Here is a 25,533-nt window from a genome sequence, read left to right as displayed (position 1 = left end):
GAGCAGAGCGGGTGGAAGCTCCAGAGACTGACTCAGTAACAACTGTGGCGATTCATTCTGCAGGCATAAACCTCAGCACTGAGATTCACAGCAGGCTACGGTCTTATCTTTGTAACAGCAGCAACAGAAAGTTTGCTAATCTGGTAGGGAGTTTACCTTGGGCTGAGTTAATATTTGGGCAGCTGAAGGTCTGTGTCCACTTGTACTGCCTACAATTGTCTACTTTCGTCCTTTGGCTTTGTTTTTTTTTGTTTGTTTGTTTTTTAAATGGGTATGCTATGACGTTACCACAATAGAAGAGGTGACTTCTTAACACCTCCACCAATCAATTTGTTTTGCCACCCCTTACAGACACTAGGGAGAGAAAGGCAGCAAGAGACACCACAAAGTACAAAAATTTATGTCTGCTGACTATTATAACAAAGTACCCACCTTACAACCAATCAGAAGACAGTATTTCATCAATATCCTTAGTTTTAAACCACAGATGGACAATAAGCTGATAAAATGTGTTCAGTGTTTTGTACTGACTTTGTATTTTTGTTTTACTGACTATTTGATTACTTTTCACAATTATGTCTTTTGTGTCTGGTGAGTCAAAAGGAAGGCCATGAAATAAAGAAATATCCCAGAAATACAATAATAATTGTATTGTAATATTGGCACAACTGTACCTGACATTGGCAGTGAAATATGCCTGCACAAATTGCTCAAATTAGATTAAAAGCTTAAAATCATAAACTATGAGAAAACTTAACTTTTACCATTCATGCTTGGCATCTGCTACTCTAATGCTGTCTTATATGTGCATGAAAAACACGTCAGGGCTCATGCTTGATATTTTGGTGATCTGATATGAACTTTACTGTGCCCAAGTAGGGCAAAAGTTGCATCGGGGTAAGTGTCAGAGTTACTAAGATTTAGCAGACCAGGTCAAAAGTGCACAGCGCAAGGTGCTAATGCGCTATTTTGAGGGCTTTATCAGTGCATGTGTGCAGCCTATTATCGTGTGCATGACAGTGCCTTTATATTAGACGACTCTGCACGTCATGATTTACATCCAATTTCAATAGTCAGTACCAAAGCAGTATCTCGTGTATCAAGTCAGACAGGGTGGGTTAGGGTGTGGTTATACTTAAATGTATCCAGCTTTGTCTATATCTTAATAATTTTGTTTTTGGCCACAACCATAATTTTCCTGACCTTAACCATACAGTAGAAAGTGCTCATTTTAAAAACTCTACTGGACATAAAAATATAACCATTGAATGAAATACAGGGGTTTTCAAAAATCAACATTTGTGTCTGGCAATACTGAGCACTTTGGCAGAGTTGTCTTCCATGTGCAAGCCATATGTGATGTGAATTTAGTTCACCGCAGAAGCGTGACATGCATCAAGTCTGATGTGGTGTGACAAAAATCAATGGTCTTTTTTAATGTGTGTATGTGTGTGAACACGTGCTGTGCAGGCTGCACTCTGTCACAACAACAACCTCAGTCCCTTTTTCCTATTTAAGACAAACTAACTAAAATAACTAAAATAATCAAATGATAAAATGTGAAATGTATCTATAATAAATTGTATAAATTTGTCATTGTGCAGGAACCATCCTCCCACTCTCCTCCTATTTAACTGAAGGGAATGTACCAAGTTTGAAGAATATTGGCCCCCGAGGTGTTGAAACTACATATCAAAATATCATTCTGACTCTCCTGATTAAGATAAGATGAGATGAAAAATATTAATCCTATGCAGGAAAATTAAAGTGTCACAGTATATTTAGTACAAGAGCAGATGCATAGCATAGATAAGTAACCTTTGCAGGTGTTTTGCAACCAACAGTGTTTCAGTAACTGAGCTGCTTAATAAAAACAGTGGATTTGTTTATGCTAGCCACTGACCCATACATGCGTTACTAAGCTGTCTAATGAACTGTTACTGGACAAACAAATTACCCATACGTGTACTTTATTTTATGATCCAAAAGTGGCTTTGCCTACATATGTAAACAGTCATATACAGCTGGTACACTGCTGACCATATCACATTTTAAAGCAATTTGCTCAGTGGGTGCGATATGACGTTATGCGGAAATGTTGATTTTGGCAAATGGAAAGTTAAAATATTCAAACATAGGTCGACGAGACAGCCTTGCTTCATAATTCTTAAGGTTTGGCATGAATTACACCAGCATTAGATTTAATCATTAAAGCAATCATGGAGTCCAAATATATGATCTGCATCCCTGATTGCAACAGTATGCACTGAATAAACAGAGATAGAAAGTGGATTAGGGAAGAGGAGAGAAAGTTTAAAAAAAAAACAGAGATGTTAAATGAAAGAATGTCTGAAGGGTTCTCTTTTAAAGCATGTTTCATGCCAACTGCAACAGCAGTATAGAGTGGGAAAAGGTCTTAAGTGTCCCTGTTGTGTGCCAAGTTTTGGAAGTGCATGTGTTAGTGTGAGTGTGAGAGTGTATTCTATCTTTTAATGATAGAGCTCTCACATTTACTGGGAGAGGGGGATACTGGATGTTCCAGTGAAAGAGTCCTGTAAACAGAAGGTGGAAAGAGTGACGAGAGTAGCATCTGCTCATGCTAACACACACTCTGTCACGTACACACATATAAAGACCCTTCATTATGCATGTCATTTAAAACTCAAGGTATGGTATCAGCCAGACATTACAGTGAGATCAGTAGCCTACTCATGACTTCTGTTTGCTGTTTAACGAGATGCAGCGTTAGATATGTCACCAATTTTTTTTGCCATGCTAGCAGCATGCAGCAAAGATGTTCAGTCCACCATTTCAGGGTATTTTTATGCACTGTTTGTACATATACAGTTGTGCAAAAGTTTGGGCACCGATGGTCAAAATTTAGTTTACTATGAATAACAAAGCAAGTAAAAGATGACCAGATTTTCAAAAGGCAAAAAATTAAAGATGACATATTTCTTCAATATTTTGAGCAAGATTACTTTATATTTCCGTTTTTTACAGTTTCAAAATAACAAAAAATGAAATGGGCCTTGGGCACCCTGCATGATCAGTACTTAGTGGCACCCATTTGGCAAGTATCACACCTTCTAAACACTTTTTGTATCCAGCTAAGAGTCTTTAAATTCTTGTTTGGGGAACCTTCACCCATTCTTCCTGCAAAAGGCTTCTTGCTCTGAGATTCTTGGGCCGTCTTGCATGCACTGCCTTTTAAAGGTCTTTTCACAGATTTCCAATGTTGTTTAGGTCAGGAGTGTATAGGATCATTGTCCTGTTGTAGAGGGCACCCTCTCTTCATCTTCAGCTTTTTTACAGATGGTGTGATGTTGGCTTCCAGAATTTGCTGGAATTGATTAAAACCATTCACCCCTCTACCTTTGAAATGCTCCCTGTGCCACTGGCTGCAACACAAACCCAAAACATGATTGATCCACTCCCTTGTTGGACAGTTGGACAGGTCTTCTTTTTATGAAATTTTGCACCCTTTTTTCTCTGTCTCCAAAAAGTTCTATTTTAACTTCATTAGGCCACGGGACTTGTTTCCAAAAAGCATCAGTCTTGTTTTGATGTTCCTTTGCAAACTTCTGACACTGAATTTTGTGGTGAGGACACAGGAAATGGTTTCTTCCGATGACAGTGCACCACCACTCCAGAGTCTGATCAATCTTTCTGCAAGTCTTTTGCAGTCAAACATGGGTTTTAATTTGCCTTTCTAACAATTCTGTGAGCAGCTCATTCAGAAAGTTTTCTTGATCTTCCAGACCTTAACTTGACCTCCACAGTTCCTGTTAGATGCAATTTCTTAATTACATTACGAGTTGAGGAAACAGCTACCTCAAAACACTTTGCTATCTTTTTATAGCCTTCTCCTGTTGTGTAGGCATCAGTTATTTTAGTTTTCAGAGTGCTAGGCAGCTATTTAGAGGAGCCCATGGCTGCTGATTGTTGGGACAAGGTTTCAGGAGTAAGAGTATTTATAAAGCTTTTAAATTTGAATCATCTGGCCTTTCCTAACAATGGTTGTGAAGAAGTAATAGCCCTAACAAACTAAATAAGGTCTGAGACCCTGGAAAAAGTTGTCTGTGAGCTGTGCTCAAACTTTTACATGGTGCTTGTTATGTGCCTGTGTGTTTTGGGCCTGCCCTTTGTTTTGTGTTTTCCCCTTTCTTTTCTTCATTGTGCATTGGAGGAGGAGTAGTGCCAGTGCCAGTGGGCCAAGAGGCTGTGACAGTGATGTGTCATTAAGATGTTGGTAACAAGTAAAATTTGGCTTAGTGTAGTGATAGTTGGTTGGCTGTGTTTAATCTGTTCTTTATTTTTGTGTGTCCCTGCTACAGGTGATCTTTTGGAGCTCTTTTTTGTTTTGTTTTTTAAACTGGCGATTTGTTTTGCTTGCCTTTTTCTTTTTGAAAGATCCTGGACAAGCCCCCCAGTATGTTACGTCCCCGCCAGGGGTCTAGGGGATGGAGGGACTGACACAGTGAAATTGTGGGAACTTTCAAAAACAAGAAACAGGCAAGCAAAACAAATCGCCAGTTTAAAAAAGTAGTTTACTCAAAACGAAAACGGAAGAACAGATTAAACACAGCCAGCCAAATATCACCACACTAAGCTAAACATTCACTTGTTACCTATGTCTTAATGACACAACACTCTCACAGCTCTTGGCCCACTGGCACCAGCACTATTCCTCCTCCATTCATTCATATCCTCACTGATGAGGAGTGATGGGGATTAGCTGCACACTGAAAAAAAGAAAGGGGAAAACACAAAACAAAGGGCGGGCCCAAAACACACAGGCACATGCTGTGTGTGTGTGTGTGAGAGAGAGAATTGTTTTGGAACATTCTGCTCTTATTATCTTGCCCCATTGAAGGGTGTTTAATCTAAGTACATTCTGTTTCTGATTTGACCTTAATATGTGTATGAATATGTGTGTGTGCATGGGTGAATGTGACTCGTAGTGTAAAAAGCGCTTTGAGTGGTTGGATGACTAGAAAGGCGCTATACAAATGCAGGTCCATTTACCATAAAGACCAAAAGTCTGCGTAAGGAGGCAGGTTGGGGTGGTGGATGGGTCAAACAACATGGGACTTTCCCCCAGGAGACCACTGTCCAGAAACCAAGTGAACTTTGAGTTATTTTTAGGTATGTCGTCACCATGTTTCCTTTCCCAAACCTAATCTCCATAACTTTGCATTAGAACGAGGAAGGTTGAACAAGGATACATAGACTATTATTGTCCAGACTGAATTATCTTTATAATGTTTGGATGGATTGCTCTGAAATCATTTAATGATATTCATGGTCCCCAGAGGATGAATTCTACTGACTTTTGTGTTTGACAGAGCCAGGCTAGTTCATTCCCCATTTCCAGTCTTAGTGCTAAGCTAACCAGCTGCTGCTGTTTCCAGTCACATTTAGAGTACAGACATGAGAGTGGTATCGTCCCATCAAACTCTTTGTAGAAGTAAAAGAATTCTTTTAAATTATTTGGTATGACTATATAACAATATACTGTGTTCGCTAATGGAATCTGTACCACAAAGAATTCACCTGTGTATGCTCAAAACTTCATCAAAGATGTCTTTATTTAACTGGGGAATATAAATCACGCTGAAGGAAGTGGAGCCAGAAATTAGATGAGTGCTAAATATAAAACTGTCATCAAACTTCTATGCCTCAAATTACCGATTCATTTTCCATCTCATTAGTACTTTGTTCCACAGTTTCCCGTTGATCTTTGCAATTTCTTGTTTCAATAATAGAAATGATCAAAGATCCTTTCTTTTTGTGCAATCCCAGTGAGCTTGATTTCAAGAGTAATGAAATTAAAAGAACAGTATTACAATTTTTCCCATCAAGGATACAAATATTATTATTCAAATGAACTGCATAAGTTATTACCTTGATTTTCAGGCCTTTTTTTCTTGCCCAGAATACTGATCATGTCATTTTATTCCATTTATTCTCTTTTGCAGATACTGAACAAAAACACTTTGATTAATGAATTACTTCATCAACATGCAGCAATCAGCAAATCAATTCATATGTCTTAGGTTTCATTCATTGCATTCAGATTGTACTAGTCTGGAGAAGATGTGACATGAACAGCACAAAGGACATAGAAAAGGGCATTAGATGGGTCCTAAATATAGCCAGCAGCAAAATTCAATACAATCAGTGTCACTTGCCATCCCATAGCTTTGTGCTGCTGCCTTTCTCTCAGTATCTTGCTGCAAATATGTTACTGTAATAGAAATACTGTTAATTGCTGTGATTTTAATAATAGAGTTGATAATAGGTTGATTTGTGATTGAGGTCTTGTATAGTGAAATAGACTGTATGCTCAATGATAACACATTTGTGTATATCAAATTCAATGAATTGTTTATTTACTTTTTGAATAGTGCGGATAAATCTCGTGAAGCAGATGAATAGTCAGTGAATGAATGAATTTGCATCTGACCCACTTCCATTTGATTTGAATAAGCTCAAGGACAGTTGTAATATGCAGATACAGTTGAATAAAAGTGAGCTGTGAGAAGAGATTTGAAGTTGTGATACAGATTAAGAATAAAAGGTGGGGTATGCCCAAAGTTTGTACATCATGTGAAGTGGCACGCATGATGGTAATAGTGAATGGCTATTCTTGAAAGGTGGGGTGAAAAGCCTGCCATAATATGCGGACATAATAATTGTTCAAATGGGGATAATGTATAGACCGTTCATAGTGCTGCACTTGGTTGCACAAAGTGTTGGGTAGTAGCAGAACTACTAACTTACCTACATTTCTCAGTAGACTTTGGGTTGCATAACTATTTTCAAAATCATGTATCATTTCCAGTAAGCAGCAGCAGTAGCACTGTAGCACAACCTAATGCTACATTTTGAATAAAAAAAAAGCTCAGAAATGTGTCTGTGGCTTCACCATAGTTTAGACTGTGCAGGAGAGAATCAATCAAGTAGGCTTGGTTGACAGTGTGGAGCAGAGAGATAAGGTGCCAGGAGCTGTTAAGCTACTTTTCCTGAATATGCTACAACAACAGTGTAGCGCTGCTGCAGCTTAACTACTTTCAATGATAAGTAGCTTTTAGCTCCACAGGCTAAGTGTTTGAAAGTAGCCTACCCCATACTATTCTATGTGCAAATACAGTAGTAGTTGTAGTAGTTGTGAGAGGCATAAAAAAGAGAGCTGAGGGAGAGGTTTAACCACAACTTGCAACGCGCAACCTTAAAGTTCAAATTGCTCCTATGGATGTAGTTTAGAGACATCAAGTCCACATAGGTGGATGGGTCACACAAACACAGGACTTTCATCAAGGAGACCTGATAAAAGGTCTCCTGGATGAAGCAAAAAGTTAACAATGAGTTACTTTAAAGGGAAATTTCGGTTTATTTCAACCTGTCTCCTATTGTCCTAAATTTGTTTCAAGTCACTAATGACATAGAAATAATAGTTAGCATGTTAGCCGTTAGCCTAGATACAGCCGTAGCATCAGACCTGTTAAAACTTAATTGAATGGGCATCCTTTCCAGTGCAAAGTTAGTCCACTAAACAAGCTTTTTCTCCACAAAGACCGCCTCATATCGTTAGGATAAATGTCAGAGAACATATAGAAAATGACATGTAAATGTGTTGTCTTACCTTACCGGTGTGGTGCCATGTTTGTTGTTTACCATTTAGCTAAGGCTGCAACTGGACCCGTTCCTTGCAACAGAGGTATTCCTCTTCTGTGGGCACTGGGGTACAGCATTCACAGGTAACGTTACACCACCGATCTCCAGAGCTAAATCCTTCCAGCAGCCATTCCTCCTCTGTCGTCCTCTAACGTTACCTGTTGTGCCTCTCTCTCTCTCCTCCTCCTCTGTTCTTCAATTTCACGAAGCTCTTGTCAGTGTATTCTGGCTCAAATAAATAAGGGCGGCCATAAAACTCTGCAAAATCAAATTCCTCCTCCACAAAGTCAAAGTCTGGCAAAACGTCAGCCATTATTCTATAAATCTTTCATAAAATAAATGAATGAACCTTTCAGGCTACTGTCCGGTTCTGCCTTGCAGCTGTTGCTGCTTGTTCTCGCGAGATTTCAGGCACTGTATGAGATTGCTGCTTGTTCTTGCGATATTTCGGCTGCGCTTTGGGAAGCAGAGGTAAATGGTAAACACACCGTAAGGTAAGATAACAACTCTGAAGACCACCTAAATATGGAATGTTAGTATATAGGCTTTCCACATCGAGAGGCGATGGCCGCCCTTATTTATTTGAGCCAGAATACACTGACGAAGAGCTTCGTGAAATTGAAGAACGGAGGAGGAGAGAGAGAGAGAGGCACAACAGATAACGTTAGAGGACGACAGAGGAGGAATGGCTGCTGGAAGGCTTTAGCTCTGGAGATTGGTGGTGTAACGTTACCTGTGAATGCTGTACCCCAATGCCCACAGAAGAGGAATACCTCTGTTGCAAGGAATGGGACCGGTTACAGCCTTAGCTCAATGGTAAACAACAAACATGGCACCACACTGGTAAGGTAAGACAACACGTTTACATGTCGTTTTCTATATGTTCTCTGATGCTACGGCTGTATCTAGGCTAACGGCTAACATGCTAACTATTATTTCTATGTCACTAGTGACTTGAAACAAATTTAGGACAATAGGAGACGGGTTGAAATAAACCGAAATTTCCCTTTAGCAACGTAATATAATGTCTTAATATGCATGATGCATGTTACAGTAGATGACATATTTCGCATGACATATGTTGCATTATGTTTGTAATATACTTATTTTGAGCCATACGTCACAAAATTATTTGAAACTGCAGCTGTCAACAGTCAGCTATTCAAATATAAGGGCTGTTCTGTCGTCCACCGGTAGGTGTGCTAATCTGGGAGATGCTCCTACAGTTCTGAAAAATCTCCATTCTTTGAGAGACTCCGTTCATCTGCAGCAATTATACATAATGTATGAGGATAAACTGTGTTCTGGTGTGAGAGTAAAAGGCATTACAATGGCAGTGAAACCAAATACGCCACAGACACTGTTCAAATCTAATCTGATACTGCCAGGGAATCCTATTAACTATGCTCTCTAAATCATGCTATAATGATTTGAGTTTGAATTTTTCCGTATGTGTGTGTGTGTAAAAATAGCTGTGCCTGCCATTATGAATGCACACAGGAACTGATAACTGCTTCTTTGCTATTTTTACATACAGTTTCCAAAGAGAACACTCGCTGCAGTGGGGAGTGTGTGAACATATGTGTGTGTTTGGAAGATTTACAACCAGGGTATTAATAGCCTGTCCTGTGTCTCCCTGATAGATATGACTGAGCAATGCTGGAAGAGGAAGAAAGGACAGGAAGAACCTGTTGGAGACCACACAAACACCAGCAGACCTTCAACTCCTCATCACCACAACTGTGAAAGAGGATGAAGAGGATCGAGGGTACTTCTGTATTTGCAGTTCAACACATGGGGACCAGCAGGAACTGAATGAGAAGCTGGTTGCTGCTGTTTGACACTGCATATACACCTTCACGTCTGTATTTATTTGTCACTCCCAGAACTTCCTGTGGCGTGACGAGAAATATCAGCATCCTACGTAACTTTTACGCTTTCTCGTATGTTTACCCTCCGTCCTTCTCACGGTGCTTTGTGTCAGCCTACATTTAAAAGAGTCTTTGGAACTGTTATTTCTTGGTGCTCGAGGAGTAGTGCTCTCATTGACAACAGACACCAAGGGAGTAATGCTGACACACAAGTGAGGTAAAGGCAACATATTGACTCATAAGTGGTTTGATTTACAAAAAAAAAAAGGAAATTATATTGTAGCGTCAGTTAAGCTGAAGTAAAAAAAAGTGTCTGGCATGTGATATTTTAAATCCATGACAGAGAAAAAATGCATGAAGCAGCTTCAGCTGTCACAGAAGACTGGTTTTGAAGGACATCCAGAATGTTTGTATTTTAATTTTAAGGCAGTGTTCAGACAAAACAGCACTGTGTGAAACACACAGCCCCTTCATTCATTTAAAGTGGACCACCATGTCACTCCAGAAAAAATGCAAGGGTTTCAAAGACAAAACTTGAACCTGGTTCAACGTAATGTGACATCATCCAGCAGCAACTGTCACAATGATGTAATTTTATTAGCTGGAGGCAAAACATGACTCTCTACTGCGGGGCTGTAGGCTACATAGGAGTCTTAAAATGTCATCTTGTGTTATTGGGAGCTAGATTAGAAGAAGTCATGGCTCAAAACTTAAATTTTATCGCATACCAGCCACCACTGCCCATCAACAAAAACGAAGATAACTATGGTTAAATGCGATAAGACGAAGGGACTGGACAGAGGTGATCATCAAAAATGCTCACATATGCAATGCACACTTTATATAACATAGGAAAAGTATTTACTGTTGTAGAATAACATTATGTATATAAAGGGTTATCATGTCTACCTAATCAGACATGGGGCAGGTGTTAAGAGGAATGTTGGATTTCTCTGCAATGCTACCTTTTTAGCACTTCAGCTTCGAAAACAAAACAAACTGGAGAAACTGTTCAAGTGTCATCTTCCTTTGTAAGACTGACATAGTAATCAACCACAAAGCCAAAGGTCCAGTTTGTGCCAGAGTGCGCTCCGGCACTCAGAATTAGTATTTCTGAATGCACCACTCGCATCATCTTCCTCCACTGTATAAAACAGTTAAACAGAACTTGCTAGCTAGTACTAGCTAATGTCTGTGGAGAATTGTTTTGCCTCCAGGTAAGCACTGCCCACCAAATAACATCATACTGTTTAATAACAGTAAAAGGGTTGTTTTTAACACTGTGCTGTTTTAGGTCTGAACACCGAGTAAGGCGATATTACTGCATCTATTTTTCTTGTTGTCAACGAATCCCACAAACGGACCAAAACCAACAGTGACTTGATGCTGCTAAAAGGTGTTAGCTGTGTAGCCAAAGGCTGATATACTATATGTCCCTCTGTACTATAGACCTCAATCATTGTCTAAAAAGACTAAAGCCATGCTAGCGGCCCTGTGAGGCTGTACCAAGGCCTAGTCCAGATGTTCACAGATATTTTTTTGAATATGTATTTCTTTGTGTTTGGCCTTTTGTCCACCTGCAAACTACTTTTTAGGGCACAGAAAACTGATCTTTCGTTAAACTCCTCCCTAGGTGAAGATCTGAAGATTTGAGATTTGACTTAAAATAAGCATTGAAGTGTAGACAGGGGAAACAGAGGTTTGGGAATATGATGTCAGAGTGTGGGCCGTTATCCATCGCAATCGAGAACCAATGAGGCGACATTTCATGCAATACATGGTGCTGGCTCTAAACTTGAAAACAGGGCTTTTAACACATTGACATTTACACATTGATGTAAAGTTACTCTATATATTGAGGAATAGAAGTGTCAGAATGCTCTACAGAGGTCAGGTAGCCCTCCAGTAATAGCTTTTTTCCAGTCTCCTGATTGGCTAACATTATCCTCTCACAGTAGGGTTATAGTAACATTGCCATCTGTTGGTTTGCCATGCTCTTGACAGCGCTTCAGTTGTGTTTATATGCATCCATGCCAGCGACAGCCGTGGCCGGAGGCATAATGTTTTTTGAAAGTCCATGAATGCGATATCTCAAGAACGCCTTGTGGGATTTTCTTAAAATTTGGCACAAATGTCCACTTGGAATCAACAATAAACGGCTTTAATCTCGTAGTCAAAGGTCAAGGTCACTGTGACCCTAACTGTCTAATTCTTGTGAATGTGGTATCTTGAGAACAGCTTGAGGGAATTTTATCAAATTTGGCACAAACGTTCACTTGGACTAAACGATGAACTGATGAGATTTTGGCTGTCAAAGGTCAAGGTCACTGTTACCTTGCGTCCGTCATATTCTCATGAACACAATATCTAAGGAAGGCCTTAAGGAAGTTTCCCCAAATTTTGCTGAAACATCCACTTGGACTTAAGAATGAACTGATTAGATACTGGGGGTCAAAGGTAAAGGTCACTGTATCCTCACAAAATATGTTTTTGGCCATAACTCAAGAATTCTGACAAAATTTAATGCAAAAGACAAATAGGATATAATGATAAATGATGATATTTTATACCCAAAAGGGTCAGCTTCACTTTGATGTCTTAATGTTCTGCAAAAACACTTTCCTCGCCGTTAATCAATGTAATAACTCAGGAACAGAGGGGGAGACATGTGGTCAGATACTGCATTGGTGACACTTATCTTAGGTTTACACCTTGAAACTCTGCTGATTGTATTGATCCTCTGTGCTGCCAGGTTGAAGCTGTGTGTCAAGCCTGTTTTCAAAAAGGGTAATGTGAGAATGGATGGCCTGGAGGGACATGTCCCATTCTAGTGTGGTGTGATTAGCTAGAGCGTATAACATTGTTTGTCCAGTCAAAATGAAAAAATGTCCAAAGAGCAGGGGCATGAAATCCCCCCAAAAAAGACAAAGTCCACAACTTCACATCCAGGGGTATGTGGACAGTGGAGGTAAACCGACAGAGGGGTCTTGGCTGTGGGCACAGATCATCTGCTGACCTCCCACTCTCTCTCTGGTTCTCTGGTGAAGGAGCAGAGCGCAGCCTGGATCAGTGGGGCACAGTAGAGGATTTGACAGGACTGGAGAGGTAGTCATAGTAGGTGAAAGGAGAGCCAGGGTTCAGGTAGTTTAATTAAGAACAATACTTATTTTTTAGAAACTCCTCCTCTATGTTTTGTTTGTAAAAATCTGGAAGGTTAGGGACTGGAGAGGCAGAGAAGCAGCTGCACATCCAGTGGAGCATGGACACTGGAGGACAGCTGACAGTGGGAACTCGGCCATGGGCATATGCCCCTGGCTTGACTCTTAGTTGCCTGGCTCTATCCCACAGCAGCCTCCAGCAAGCCCCTCATACTGACCCAGGCTGTGCTTTGCTCCTTTGCTGGAGAACCAGAGGGAGGGTGGGAAGTTGGCGGGGTCCATGCCCACAGCCATGGGCCCTCTGTTGGCTGTCCTTCAGTGTCCACATACCCCTCAACGTGGAGCTTTGGATTTATGCATATTTCTGAGATAAAATGTTGGCAGAAAAAGCTTTGTAGCTGTGGTCAGTGTCAACACGCTTTGCCTCACAGAGAAACAACTAATCACAGCAACGTTAAGTTTCTGACAGTCTTTTCCCTGTCCCTCCAGACCCAAGGCACACCAAGGTACAGCTGGGCCAATAGGCCTGTCATCAGTTTCACTGGTATTTGGTTATGAACCAGGTGCTGAACATTAACATTTTGACATGGAGTTTCATAATAAGTCAGAAGCTCCATCCTGCACTGCCGCTTGCTTGTGGCTGCAGCTGTATTGGCTGTTTTGGTGTGAGCACCGTATGAATTTTTGAAATTGTCACACCCTCTCTCCCACCTCCAGCTTGGTCCACATTGCAAGTATCCCAGCATGCTTTATGCAACAAATCAGTCTCTTTCCATATACAGTGAATGGGGGCAAATTTCAGGTCGTGCATAGAATGGGCACATGGGTGTATTGGCTAAATTGCTCCTTCACTACGATTACCATGGGCACTGTAGTTTTTTATTTTTGTTTCGACTCAATCCCACAAATACCATGGCACCATAAATATTAACTAACCACAAAATTTGTATTTATCCACTGCTGAAAATAGTCTCCAAAAAATGCAGTATTTATTTATCTATGAGTAACATTTACTTAAAACTACAGTGCCCAGATGTGTAAGTGAACACTTTGCCTATTAAAAATACATACTTCTGACTTTTTTAAAGATTTATATCTTAAGTAGGAACATATGGGCTTGGAGCTGAGTGACAGGGTAGGGAAGTCAAGGTGTTGAGAAATGAAGGGAACACAATGTTGGTTTTGGTCTTTCATGGGGCTTTTTTGACTTGACCAGAAAAACAGAAAAACACCTGCCTTATTGTCTATGCAGAACAAGATGTTCCTTCAATCCATAAAAAAACATCAGAACCTTGTTTTGAACTTTTTTAAATAACCTGTAATAAATAGACTGATCAAAATTTAATATATGGTTGAGAAAAGGAAATCTCCCATATGGATGTTGTTGCTGATGTATTTCATCTGTTTACAGATATTTAAATTACCTTTGCATGTCAATACTGCTATTTAAAGCTACTGTGCAATGCGAGCAATTTCTACAACATGCCAACAAAATATTGAAATGCAAAATGCGCTTTTGTGTGTGTTATTTCTCAGAACCGTGAGGCTCCTCTGAGGCGTCTATTGTCAACCTAGGCCAGTTTGATCATGTTATGGCTTCAATTCTGATACAAGAAAGGATACAAAGAACGTGAGCAGAGTTGCAGGTTGGAACCAAGCTGTTACATCTCTATTGATTTAACTCCCAGAGCAGCAGGAGACAAGGAGCAAACATTGCCTGGCTGATGCATATTTAACCAACCTACCCTCTGAAGAAATCTTGTTCTTAGATTTGGGAGATTTTGTGCAGGAGCTTGAAAAATGGGAGAAACTTATACAGATCTCACCATGGGATCTGAAGATGTTCAATAGGCTTTTTAGTTGTAGCCTGCTGGCTTTGTACTCATCCACACTGTATATAGACACATGAGAAATCAACACTGGCTATGCTAATATGCAGTGGAGTAAAGCCAGATTTCATACCTTGTGATTGAGGCTCCCATGTCATAAATAAACCAATTTACTGGCCGCAGATAGAACTGCCTGCCAGCCAAAAAGCATGTCATGGTTTGGTTGCTTTCTATCCTCTGTGACTGAGCAGTAGGTTACTTGGAACGCGACAAAAGGAAGCGATAATCCTAACGGTGTATAATAGCACTGGGCATTGTCAAATATGTAAAACAAAACTGTGCTTTCTGTAACACGTTAAGTCCACATTAGTATTTATGATTCATTATTATTCATGACACTGTTTAATAACAACCACATTTGGATTGTAATCATAAACCAATCATAGCCTCTGGCTGTCTTTACTGCAGAGGAATCCAGAGTTTCACTGGTAGATAGGAGAGCAGAGCTCAGAGGTCTTTGGCAGCTCAGTTGTCAGAGTATAATGTTGGTATTGTACGTATCTGCAAACCACGGATATGTTACACTTGTACATTTCATACATAATATATCAACATCTGTAAAGGGATGTAGGTCAGATTACATGTATATGAGCTGAGTGACACTGAGGCAAGACAGCTGCCAGCAGCAGACAGCAGCAGATCACTGTTTGAGACCAACAAACAACAAAAATCACACATCAGGACATTTCAAGCAAGATGTTGGAAAGTTTCTAGTCATGTTTGTACCAACCAAACCAGGTATTTTAAGTCAACACAACCCATTCTCACTGCCAATTTGTCAAATACCAACACTTGGTTAATGGTCCATCACATCAAATTGCAGCACATTCTCACTCTGACCTTGTCACAGTGACGTCATGGTCATGGACTTACCATGTCCACATATAACATGCTAGGTACCCTCGCCTTCTGTATTCACATTCAATGTATAGTTTGCATGCAGTATCTTTCAAAATAAACATACTATGTCAGTACAACACCACAAATTGACTTTTTTTCCCTTCAACAACAAATGCACGTGGTTATGTTTAGGGCAACAAAAGCATGTGGTTTAGAAAGACGTAACAGGTTTAAATATACCCCTTAATTTGCATTGTTGTCCAGCCACATTTCTTCCTTACGCCACCACATGCTGCAACACAATAACAGCGACCAAGCGTCTATTATGCTGACGTAAAAGGACTGTGATGCTCTAGGTACTCCAGTTTAAGTTTTGGATGCTTTGGGATGGTATGTCAATTTACGCTTGTTATGTATTATGTATTTTCAAAATTAACTTCTGTTTTCACAGGAAATTTACACTTTCTGCTCATTAAATGCATGCAGACTCTTTTCAAAATATCCTTCAAATAGTGGTAAAAAAATATATTGTTCATAAGTTTACTTCCTTAAGTTTAGGCAACAAAAGTATGTTAGGTTTAGAAAAAAACTAACTAGTAACTAGCATAGTATGCTACATATACTAGCACACTATGTTGTTATTAAAATAACTCTACTGACTTTTGGTTTCACATGGGGGACGAAACAGCAGTCTCCTAGTTTAAAGTCCAGGTTTGTTTGACCCACCCACCCTATGCAACTTTTCTATCTCTTTATACTAAAGCAGTTGCTTGGAATGTCAAAAAATGCCGTTGCTCAGTACATCTCATACTGTTGCTAAAGGGTGCCTTGGGGCAGCCGTATCTGACGCCAAGGGCCACCAAGCTTCTGTATATGATGAGTTTGGAAGAATAAGCAGGGTGGCCAAAACATGATCTTTTCCTAATCAAAACCTTGTTTTCTTTTTTGTTTATTTGATTGTTTTTTGCCAAAACCTAACTACACATTAACCACAGCGTTGTCACAAGCTACATATGAAACATACAAATATAAAATATCTGTGGTTTGCAGAAACATACAATGCCAGCATTTACCCTGGTGATTGGGTTGGTGGCAAACCCTCAGCAGAACTCACCACTGTCATAAGCACAAATTGCATTTTGTGTATGAATGCAACTTCTGTTCAGTGTCTGCATATTTATCTATAATAATTAAAGGGCCACTAAAGGGCCAATTTTACACATTTTTCACTTGTTATCAGGAGACCTACTCAGCTTGTGAAAACAAAAATTAAATGTCCTCTGTTGGAGGACCTCATGATTTCATCAGGGTTATTTTAGATAAGGCTTGCAGACGTAAAATTCCACTGCGACTGCAAATTAGGGGCATGGAGTTTGAAAGACTGCGTATACCAGGCAGAGAGGGTCTGACAAGGTTCAAGTACTTTTGAATGTTGACCCATTCTGTGTTCTTTAAGAATATTTGGGCTTCTGTTGCTTTGAATTTTCCTTTTTCTTTTTAAATACAACTCTTATACTGTCTTACAACTGTAGCAGTATATCAAGCAGTACTTAAATAACGGACCAAAATCAGCATCTTCCCTCTGAGATAAGTGACTTGCAGTACTTAATTTAACTTAATATTTTAGCCAAACCTCTCAGATGTGTTTACATCAATTCACTGTCAAACAACCTCAGAGATGTCCAGGGCAGTATGTAAAATAATAACCTTAAATAAGATGCCACCAAATGTGCATGTGAGACAACAAAACGATGTCAGGTGGAGTGCCACTTTGGCCGAATCGTTACAGCACATGCTACATAACCATAGTGTCCCTGGTTCAATTCTGGCTGGAGACCTTTGTTGCATGTCATGCCCTCTCTCCCCATTTTCATCTTTCCATTATCAACTACAAAAGAAAGAAAAAAGTCTTTGAAAAAGAAAGCTGTCAGGCTACAATCTTCAACAACAAAAGAATTATGTCTGTCAATATGTGTTTTTGTGAAAACTACAGGGAGTGAAATCATGTCAGGGCATTTAACCTCAGGTTGTATTCAATTATCTTTGACCACTAGGAGGTGAAAAAAACACACCTGATGAGTTTAATATACTAAATAATATACTCTTAATGTATGGGTTCGTAGGCAAATGTTAGTCTGTAGCTAGCATGTTCCTTAAGTGTAAACTCATTTGCTTCAGCTCTCTGCCACTTGTTGCTGAACAGGTAGCATTTTCTGATTGTGAGAGCTTGTTAGCTGGAAATGACTGCCTGTACTTCAACTGTGTAATCAGACAGAATGTGTAAAGTGGTCAATTGAAAGACACAATTAGATGTACACTGATGCAAAAGCAAGTTGAAGATGTTTCAACTTGAGTGGAAAGTTCACAGGAATCCCAGGCAGGTCCCTAGAAGGTATATCAGGCTTGTAGACCAATTTTTGTAGTGGCCAAACAGTGGAACTGTGTCCGTCATGTGCTGCCCTGCTACCTAAAAAGACATTTTCCCATAGACTTACATGGCAAAAGACTCTTCTGTAAATAAGTGGATACATTTTTTTGAGGGGCACAACTGCCGTAACAGAATTTGATCCATTCCGGCTAATAATGTGGAAAGTCTAGAAGAGCTGTGGGATTCATTAAAATTCATCCTCATTCAAGTTAGCAGAGCACTAAACCAGAAGTAGCAGGCTCGGTCAGTAGATGTCTCTAGGGTGCCTGCTCTATGAAGTCCCTCCAGGATGTTGCAAACACAACAATTAATGCAAATTCAGCCAATCCCCATGCATTATGCACGACCTTGCAAATTTGACTTATCACCACAACTTTACCATAAATATGACTATTTAGATTCAGAACATATTCAGAATGTACTACCACCACATCACAACTAAATTCCAATTCGGTGGGAAACATTAAATGCTCATAATGATAGGCTCCAAATCTAAGACAGCATTACAGCTTCACTTTTCAAATTTTCACTTACTCCCACAATTTCATTGCATAAAAAAGCCTATAAACATTGCAACATAAATGACAATTTAAGAGAAAAGCTACCATGAAATCAACCATTTAAGGCTGCGATAATCCCAAAAGACAGTCCGCAAAATCCTGGAGGTCCATTGTGGGCCACACAGTGCGGGACTTTTTTGGCTTCATGCGTGACTGAGCAACTTTCACAGGAATGAATGGGGCCCCACCTCCAACTCTGTATCTAGTTCTCTTTATACAGCATAGCTTTATGAATCTGCTTCATAAATGTACATAGACAAGCATGTAGATGAAAATCTGTCTGAACACACCTAATTTGGGATAACTGATGAGAGTGGTGAGACTCAACCATACTATGTGGGTCCGAAACCCACAATAAGTCAGTGAGTTCGGTGCTATAAGCTGAGCACGTCGCTATAAAACTTCTTACAGTACCTTCTAAATGTAAATGTCAACTGTGGATAAATTAAGATCCACCTCCTGTTAAATCCATTTAAGCCTAAAAGGATGTACTTTTGTAGGTAGTGATGAAATCAAAGGGAAATCAGGTTGTCCTGACAGTCTCTCAGCCAGGTTTCTCATAAATATCACACAAAGCACAGCCTGTTTCTTTTCGACCTGTTTGTATATCTACCAAATCAAACTTAAATTAAATGAATTACAGGGTTAAAAATAGACCTCATCTTGCATGCTAATGTAGCCACTCAGAACATTCATCTTGTGGTTATACTTGTAGCTGACCATTCTTTAGCACGCTGCAAATCTTCACCTGCTTAATTAGGCTGTGTTACGATAAAATAAGGGATGACACACACGACCCAGTCGTAAGGGGTTTGTCTGCCCTTGGCTGATGCTGTGTTTATCTTTAATTGCATTCTCCCTGTGGGTAACTTAACACCTGGAGCAGATCTGATGTTGTAATTCTGTTATTCTCAACTGAAGACAATGAGTGATGTAAATGATGTGCACTCTTATTAAAAAGAACTGTTTGACCTCTCTGACTCCATGTCTCTGTGTCCTTGGTAGAATCGATGTTAATCTCTGTAATTAATTGGGTTAATCATAATTCTTATTTTATACTGTACCACTGAGGAGTCATCTGAAGAAGCCTGCTCAACATCCTTAATGATGTGGCGGTAAAACTTCCTTTGAAGCATTCTTCATTATCACATACCCTGCTGTGATGTGCTTGGCTCTGACTGCAGGGAAGAAAACAAAAACTCACAGATTAGCACAGCAAAACACAATCACATGTCCCTGAGACACAGAGAGAGAAAAAAGTTGATACAATAGAAAATGTGAAGCAACAAATAAATAACAAAGCATTTATTCTCCATTATCACATACGGAAGACAAGAACGGCCTTTTTTTTGTGCACTGTTATCTTGAGATAACAAAGACTGTTATCTCGTGATAACGACTTAATTAATTCGTTATCACGAGATAACGAGATAACAAAGATTGTTATCTTGTGATAACGACTTAATTAATTCGTTATCTCGAGATAACAAAGATTGTTATCTCGTGATAACGACTTATTAATTCCTTATCTCGTGATAACGACTTATTAATTCCTTATCTCGTGATAACGACTTATTAATTCCTTATCTTGAGATAACAAAGATTGTTTTCTCCTGATAATTGTCAAGTCTGATGATTACGCGCTGGTTAATGTGATCGTCCTGATTTCAGCCTACAAGAGCTGCCACTGGTGTCCCAGGGAGGTGAAAATGGCAGATCACATTATTGATCAACACATCAGGACGTAGGCTACTTCAGTCAAGGTCTAACACAGGCAGAAATTGTATTGTGTCTTTCTGTTAGGCATTCAGATTAGTCCTCGTCATTTAAGGAGAAGACTAGCGCGGTTACAACTTCACAGGCGACGGTTAAGTGATCCTGCTCATCGACGGGAAATCACATCTTCTGCTATATGTGACGTTCATGCCCTTATTTGGATAACACATCGTGGTATTCCCCACACATAAAGCCTACTGACAATATAATGCGCTCTGGCTGCAGATGTATTAAGCATGAATCCATTCTTGCAGCGCGTCTACAGAAAGTATTTTGTTAGAGACAAACCATCCATCTGTCTGTCATCTCACCTGTTTGGCCTGCCTTGACCAGCGAATTCATCAGCTTGTAACAATTCGCCAGCAACAGAAACTGAGGCTTATGTCACAACACTACTTTTACAGGTCACGGGAGGCACAGGTTCACGGTGCCAAGCTGAAACCCCTGATATAACATAACCCCAAAAAACTTAACTCTTTTTGCTTTCAAAATGCAGCAATAAATTGTATAAAAACGAAAAGGACTCATATGGTTATTTTAACTCAACAACTTTAGTGTAATTAATTTAAATCAAACTCAAATTAACACGCGTCTGGCTCGGACGATTCACTCAATTAACACAGCGCGTCACGCCGATACAGAAAACAAATAACCCCCACTGTGCATTTACTGCTTGTTTATTAATTCCAGTCACGTTTAATAGTAGCTGCAGCAGCAACAGCTAGTTGCCAACAGCTGTCTTGTTATTATTTCTTTATTACAGATATGGGACGTTATTTGGCCATGGTGATCGCCGCTTGCTGTTGGTCAGTTTTTCTGCTGATGTTGATTTTTTTTATCTGTGTACACTGTCTTGGTTCGTCATGTCAGAGGTAGTGAGTTTTGGAGTATAGACATTTGTTTGTTTTTACATCTTCAGCACCAAGGACAGCGCTTAAACTACAGTTTCTTGTCTGCTTTTGTCATGTGTGAATTCTACTGTTGGCCTCCTTATGGAAAAAATGTAATAAAAATTTGCATTTGTTAGAACTTCTTAATGTTTTATTTGTGTGTAGCTTATGGCAGCCAGTCAGTAGCCTATAGTGAGTGGCGATGTGCGATGCGCTATACAGCAGGAAAAAAAATACAATGATGTCACTCATTCATTCATCCATTGGCAACCCCCCACCTTAAAACATCTTCCCGTGTGTGGGGAATACCCATGGACGTCAGAACTATTTTCTGAGAGGGGGGGCGGGATTTTTGTTGGGAGGGGCGGGGGACGCACGCACACTTATCAATGATTAAGGATTTGACTTGAAGTTATTTTATAATAACATGCAGTTATAAGAGAACTAGAATGGATGAACACAACATCTTTATTGTTAAGAAAATTAAACTTTGATAACTAAATCAAGCCATTTAAGGAACATAACATTATTTGTAACCTTGAATGAAAAAAAGAAAAGTCTGCACTCCTGACTCAGGGCTTTCATGCATTTCCAAAAGTGGACCTTCTCTCAGTTGACCTACTGATGAAGACTTTAAGCAGGGTCGAGACATCGCTTTCATCCATAAGGTCACTGTGAGCGTTCATAATGGCCAAATGTGTTAGTCTCTCCTGCGTCATGGTGTTGCGCAGCCAGGTTTTCAGCCTGCGCAAGGCTGAGAAAGAGCACTCGGATGCCGGGCAGGGCCAGACAGAGCTTAATGAGCTTCTCCACCTCCGACAGCATGGAGCGGGTTTGGGGCTGCAACGTTTGCAGGATGGACACAACATCCTGGATGGTGCTAACTTCTCGTCCCCTACACACATCCCTCAGTATGTCCAGCTCAAGGCTTAGCCGCTCTCGTGGGAAGGGGGTCAGTTCCGGGGAATCCACATCCACTAGTTTCCCCTGAGCCGCCTCGAGAAGTGCCTGCTCTCGCCCTGCAGCTACGCGGAGTCCCTCCTAATCAAAACGCCGCTCCACCTCTGAGAGCAGCAGGTCCTGCAGCCTGACTACATACAGTAGGCTAGCCTATGCCAGATGCCAAGGCTACTGTATGTAGTCAGGCAGGCTGCATATCACATTCAAAAGCATATATCTATGTATTAATGATATGAAAGAGATAAATGTAAGTCAGACAAATTGAGTTTAAATTCAGATTCTTTATTTTTTTAAAGCATAATACAGTGGGAGGCTGATGGGGTGCGGGGGGGGCGGATGGGAAGGGGTGCGGCCGGACCCCTAGTTCCGACGTCACGATGTGTTATCCAAATAAGGGCATGAACGTCACATATAGCAGAAGATGTGATTTCCCGTCGATGAGCAGGATCACATTACCGTCGCCTGTGAAGTTGTAACCGCGCTAGTCTTCTCCTTAAATGACGAGGACTAATCTGAATGCCTAACAGAAAGACACAATACAATTTCTGCCTGTGTTAGACCTTGACTGAAGTAGCCTACATCCTGATGCGTTGATCAATAATGTGATCTGCCATTTTCACCTCCCTGGGACACCAGTGGCAGCTCTTGTAGGCTGAAATCAGGACGATCACATTAACCAGCGCGTAATCATCAGACTTGACAATTATCAGGAGAAAACAATCTTTGTTATCTCAAGATAAGGAATTAATAAGTCGTTATCACGAGATAAGGAATTAATAAGTCGTTATCACGAGATAACAATCTTTGTTATCTCGTTATCTCGTGATAGCGAATTAATTAAGTCGTTATCTCTAGATAGCAGTCTTTGTTATCTCGAGATAACGAATTAATAAGTCATTATCATGAGATAACAGTGCACAAAAAAAAAGAACAATACATGGCCGTTCTCGTCTTCCGTAATCACACCATATAATTAGCACATTAACAGTGGGGCTGTTTTTGTTGACATTGCACTGGTGTTTCTTTGCTGCGGAGGAAAACATTTGTTGCCATTTATTCTTCTGCCACATATTAAGTGCAAGATCTTACATTAAACTGTCAGCAGAGATGTGGACGAGAGTCCAGGACTTGGATCTCTAGTCAGACTCGAGTCATAGGCGCCTATTTATATCTGTGCCAGTGGGCAGTCAAAACAGAGCATCCCCCACATTTGTATTTCTGAGGGGTATTCCAGGTAGGAGGTTCAACAAACTCTGAGTCTAATCCTGAACTCTGAGTTGACTTACCCTGAGCTGGGAAACTCTGAGTATCCGGTTCCAGAACAGCTGATTCTAATTAGTTCAATCAACTCTGAGTAGGTACACCTTGAGTTAAGCGCATACACAACCACAATAAAAAGCCATCATCAGTGGAGCCCCGATACCTTGATTCACCATGGCAACTGGAGAGAAAAAGCGATCAACTTATTTTACACCTGTGGAATTGGAGGCTCTCATGAATGCCTACTAGAGTTCTCAATTTCAACCCGAGCCCGAGCCGACCCGAATAAGCCCGACGGGTCGGGTCGGTTTGTGCAGACTAATTAAGTTAATTGGGGCGGGCTAAGTCGGGCTCGGACAGCAGAGAGAGAGGCAAAAAGCATGGATACCAAGAGGCGAAGCTCCGTTGAATTTTTGCCAACAGCCACTAGGGGCGCTACCGCCATTTTGAACTGTTGAGCTTGGACTGTTGCGCCCAGACAACATGCAAGATGTCAAGGAGAGAGGAGGAAAAAAGTAAAAGAAAACAGTGTAGTGCAATTAACTGCAACAACTATCAGTGGAACACCCCGCACCTGGCCTTCCACCATTTCCCGAAGGATCCCGACAGGTAAGAACTCCTGAGGTGTAAGTTTTAAAGTGTTTTTTTTTAAAGTGTTCCATTTAATATGCCAGTTTTGGAGGGAAGATAACACTTATAGAAGATTAACTTAATGACTCCTTCAAAATCACCCCATAAGCCAATCTATATATATATATATATATATATATATACAGTACAGGCCAAAAGTTTGGACACACCTTCTCATTCAATGTGTTTTCTTTATTTTCATGACTATTTACATTGTAGATTCTCACTGAAGGCATCAAAACTATGAATGAACACATGTGGAGTTATGTACTTAACAAAAAAAGGTGAAATAACTGAAAACATGTTTTATGTTCTAGTTTCTTCAAAATAGCCACCCTTTGCTCTGATTACTGCTTTGCACACTCTTGGCATTCTCTCCATGAGCTTCAAGAGGTAGTCACCTGAAATGGTTTTCCAACAGTCTTGAAAGAGTTCCCAGAGGTGTTTAGCACTTGTTGGCCCCTTTGCCTTCACTCTGCGGTCCAGCTCACCCCAAACCATCTCGATTGGGTTCAGGTCCGGTGACTGTGGAGGCCAGGTCATCTGCCGCAGCACTCCATCACTCTCCTTCTTGGTCAAATAGCCCTTACACAGCCTGGAGGTGTGTTTGGGGTCATTGTCCTGTTGAAAAATAAATGATCGTCCAACTAAACGCAAACCGGATGGGATGGCATGTCGCTGCAGGATGCTGTGGTAGCCATGCTGGTTCAGTGTGCCTTCAATTTTGAATAAATCCCCAACAGTGTCACCAGCAAAACACCCCCACACCATCACACCTCCTCCTCCATGCTTCACAGTGGGAACCAGGCATGTGGAATCTCACAAAGACAAGGCGGTTGGAACCAAAGATCTCAAATTTGGACTCATCAGACCAAAGCACAGATTTCCACTGGTCTAATGTCCATTCCTTGTGTTTCTTGGCCCAAACAAATCTTTTCTGCTTGTTGCCTCTCCTTAGCAGTGGTTTCCTAGCAGCTATTTGACCATGAAGGCCTGATTGGCGCAGTCTCCTCTTAACAGTTGTTCTAGAGATGGGTCTGCTGCTAGAACTCTGTGTGGCATTCATCTGGTCTCTGATCTGAGCTGCTGTTAACTTGCGATTTCTGAGGCTGGTGACTTGGATGAACTTATCCTCAGAAGCAGAGGTGACTCTTGGTCTTCCTTTCCTGGGTCGGTCCTCATGTGTGCCAGTTTCGTTGTAGCGCTTGATGGTTTTTGCGACTCCACTTGGGGACACATGTAAAGTTTTTGCAGTTTTCCGGACTGACTGACCTTCATTTCTTAAAGTAATGATGGCCACTCGTTTTTCTTTAGTTAGCTGATTGGTTCTTGCCATAATATGAATTTTAACAGTTGTCCAATAGGGCTGTCGGCTGTGTATTAACCTGACTTCTGCACAACACAACTGATGGTCCCAACCCCATTGATAAAGCAAGAAATTCCACTAATTAACCCTGATAAGGCACACCTGTGAAGTGGAAACCATTTCAGGTGACTACCTCTTGAAGCTCATGGAGAGAATGCCAAGAGTGTGCAAAGCAGTAATCAGAGCAAAGGGTGGCTATTTTGAAGAAACTAGAATATAAAACAT

General features: G+C 40.5%; 1 protein-coding gene across 1 annotated transcript in view; it reads left to right on the top strand.

The window, feature by feature from the left end:
* The window catches only part of uts2r (urotensin 2 receptor), an 85,918-nt gene extending 66,537 nt beyond the window's left edge, over positions 1 to 19,381 (top strand). Inside the window, exon 4 of the mRNA XM_033612047.2 lies at positions 9,324 to 19,381. The gene's annotated coding sequence lies outside the window, so the exon portion shown is untranslated. The remainder of the gene's footprint in view (positions 1 to 9,323) is intronic.
* Positions 19,382 to 25,533: the final 6,152 nt, after the last annotated feature.

This window comes from Epinephelus lanceolatus, chromosome 21 (assembly GCF_041903045.1).
Source record: "Epinephelus lanceolatus isolate andai-2023 chromosome 21, ASM4190304v1, whole genome shotgun sequence".
NCBI classification, from domain to species: Eukaryota; Metazoa; Chordata; class Actinopteri; order Perciformes; family Serranidae; genus Epinephelus; species Epinephelus lanceolatus.
The sequence above is the reverse complement of the archived record's forward strand: the minus strand, read 5'-3'. Positions and strand labels throughout refer to the sequence as shown.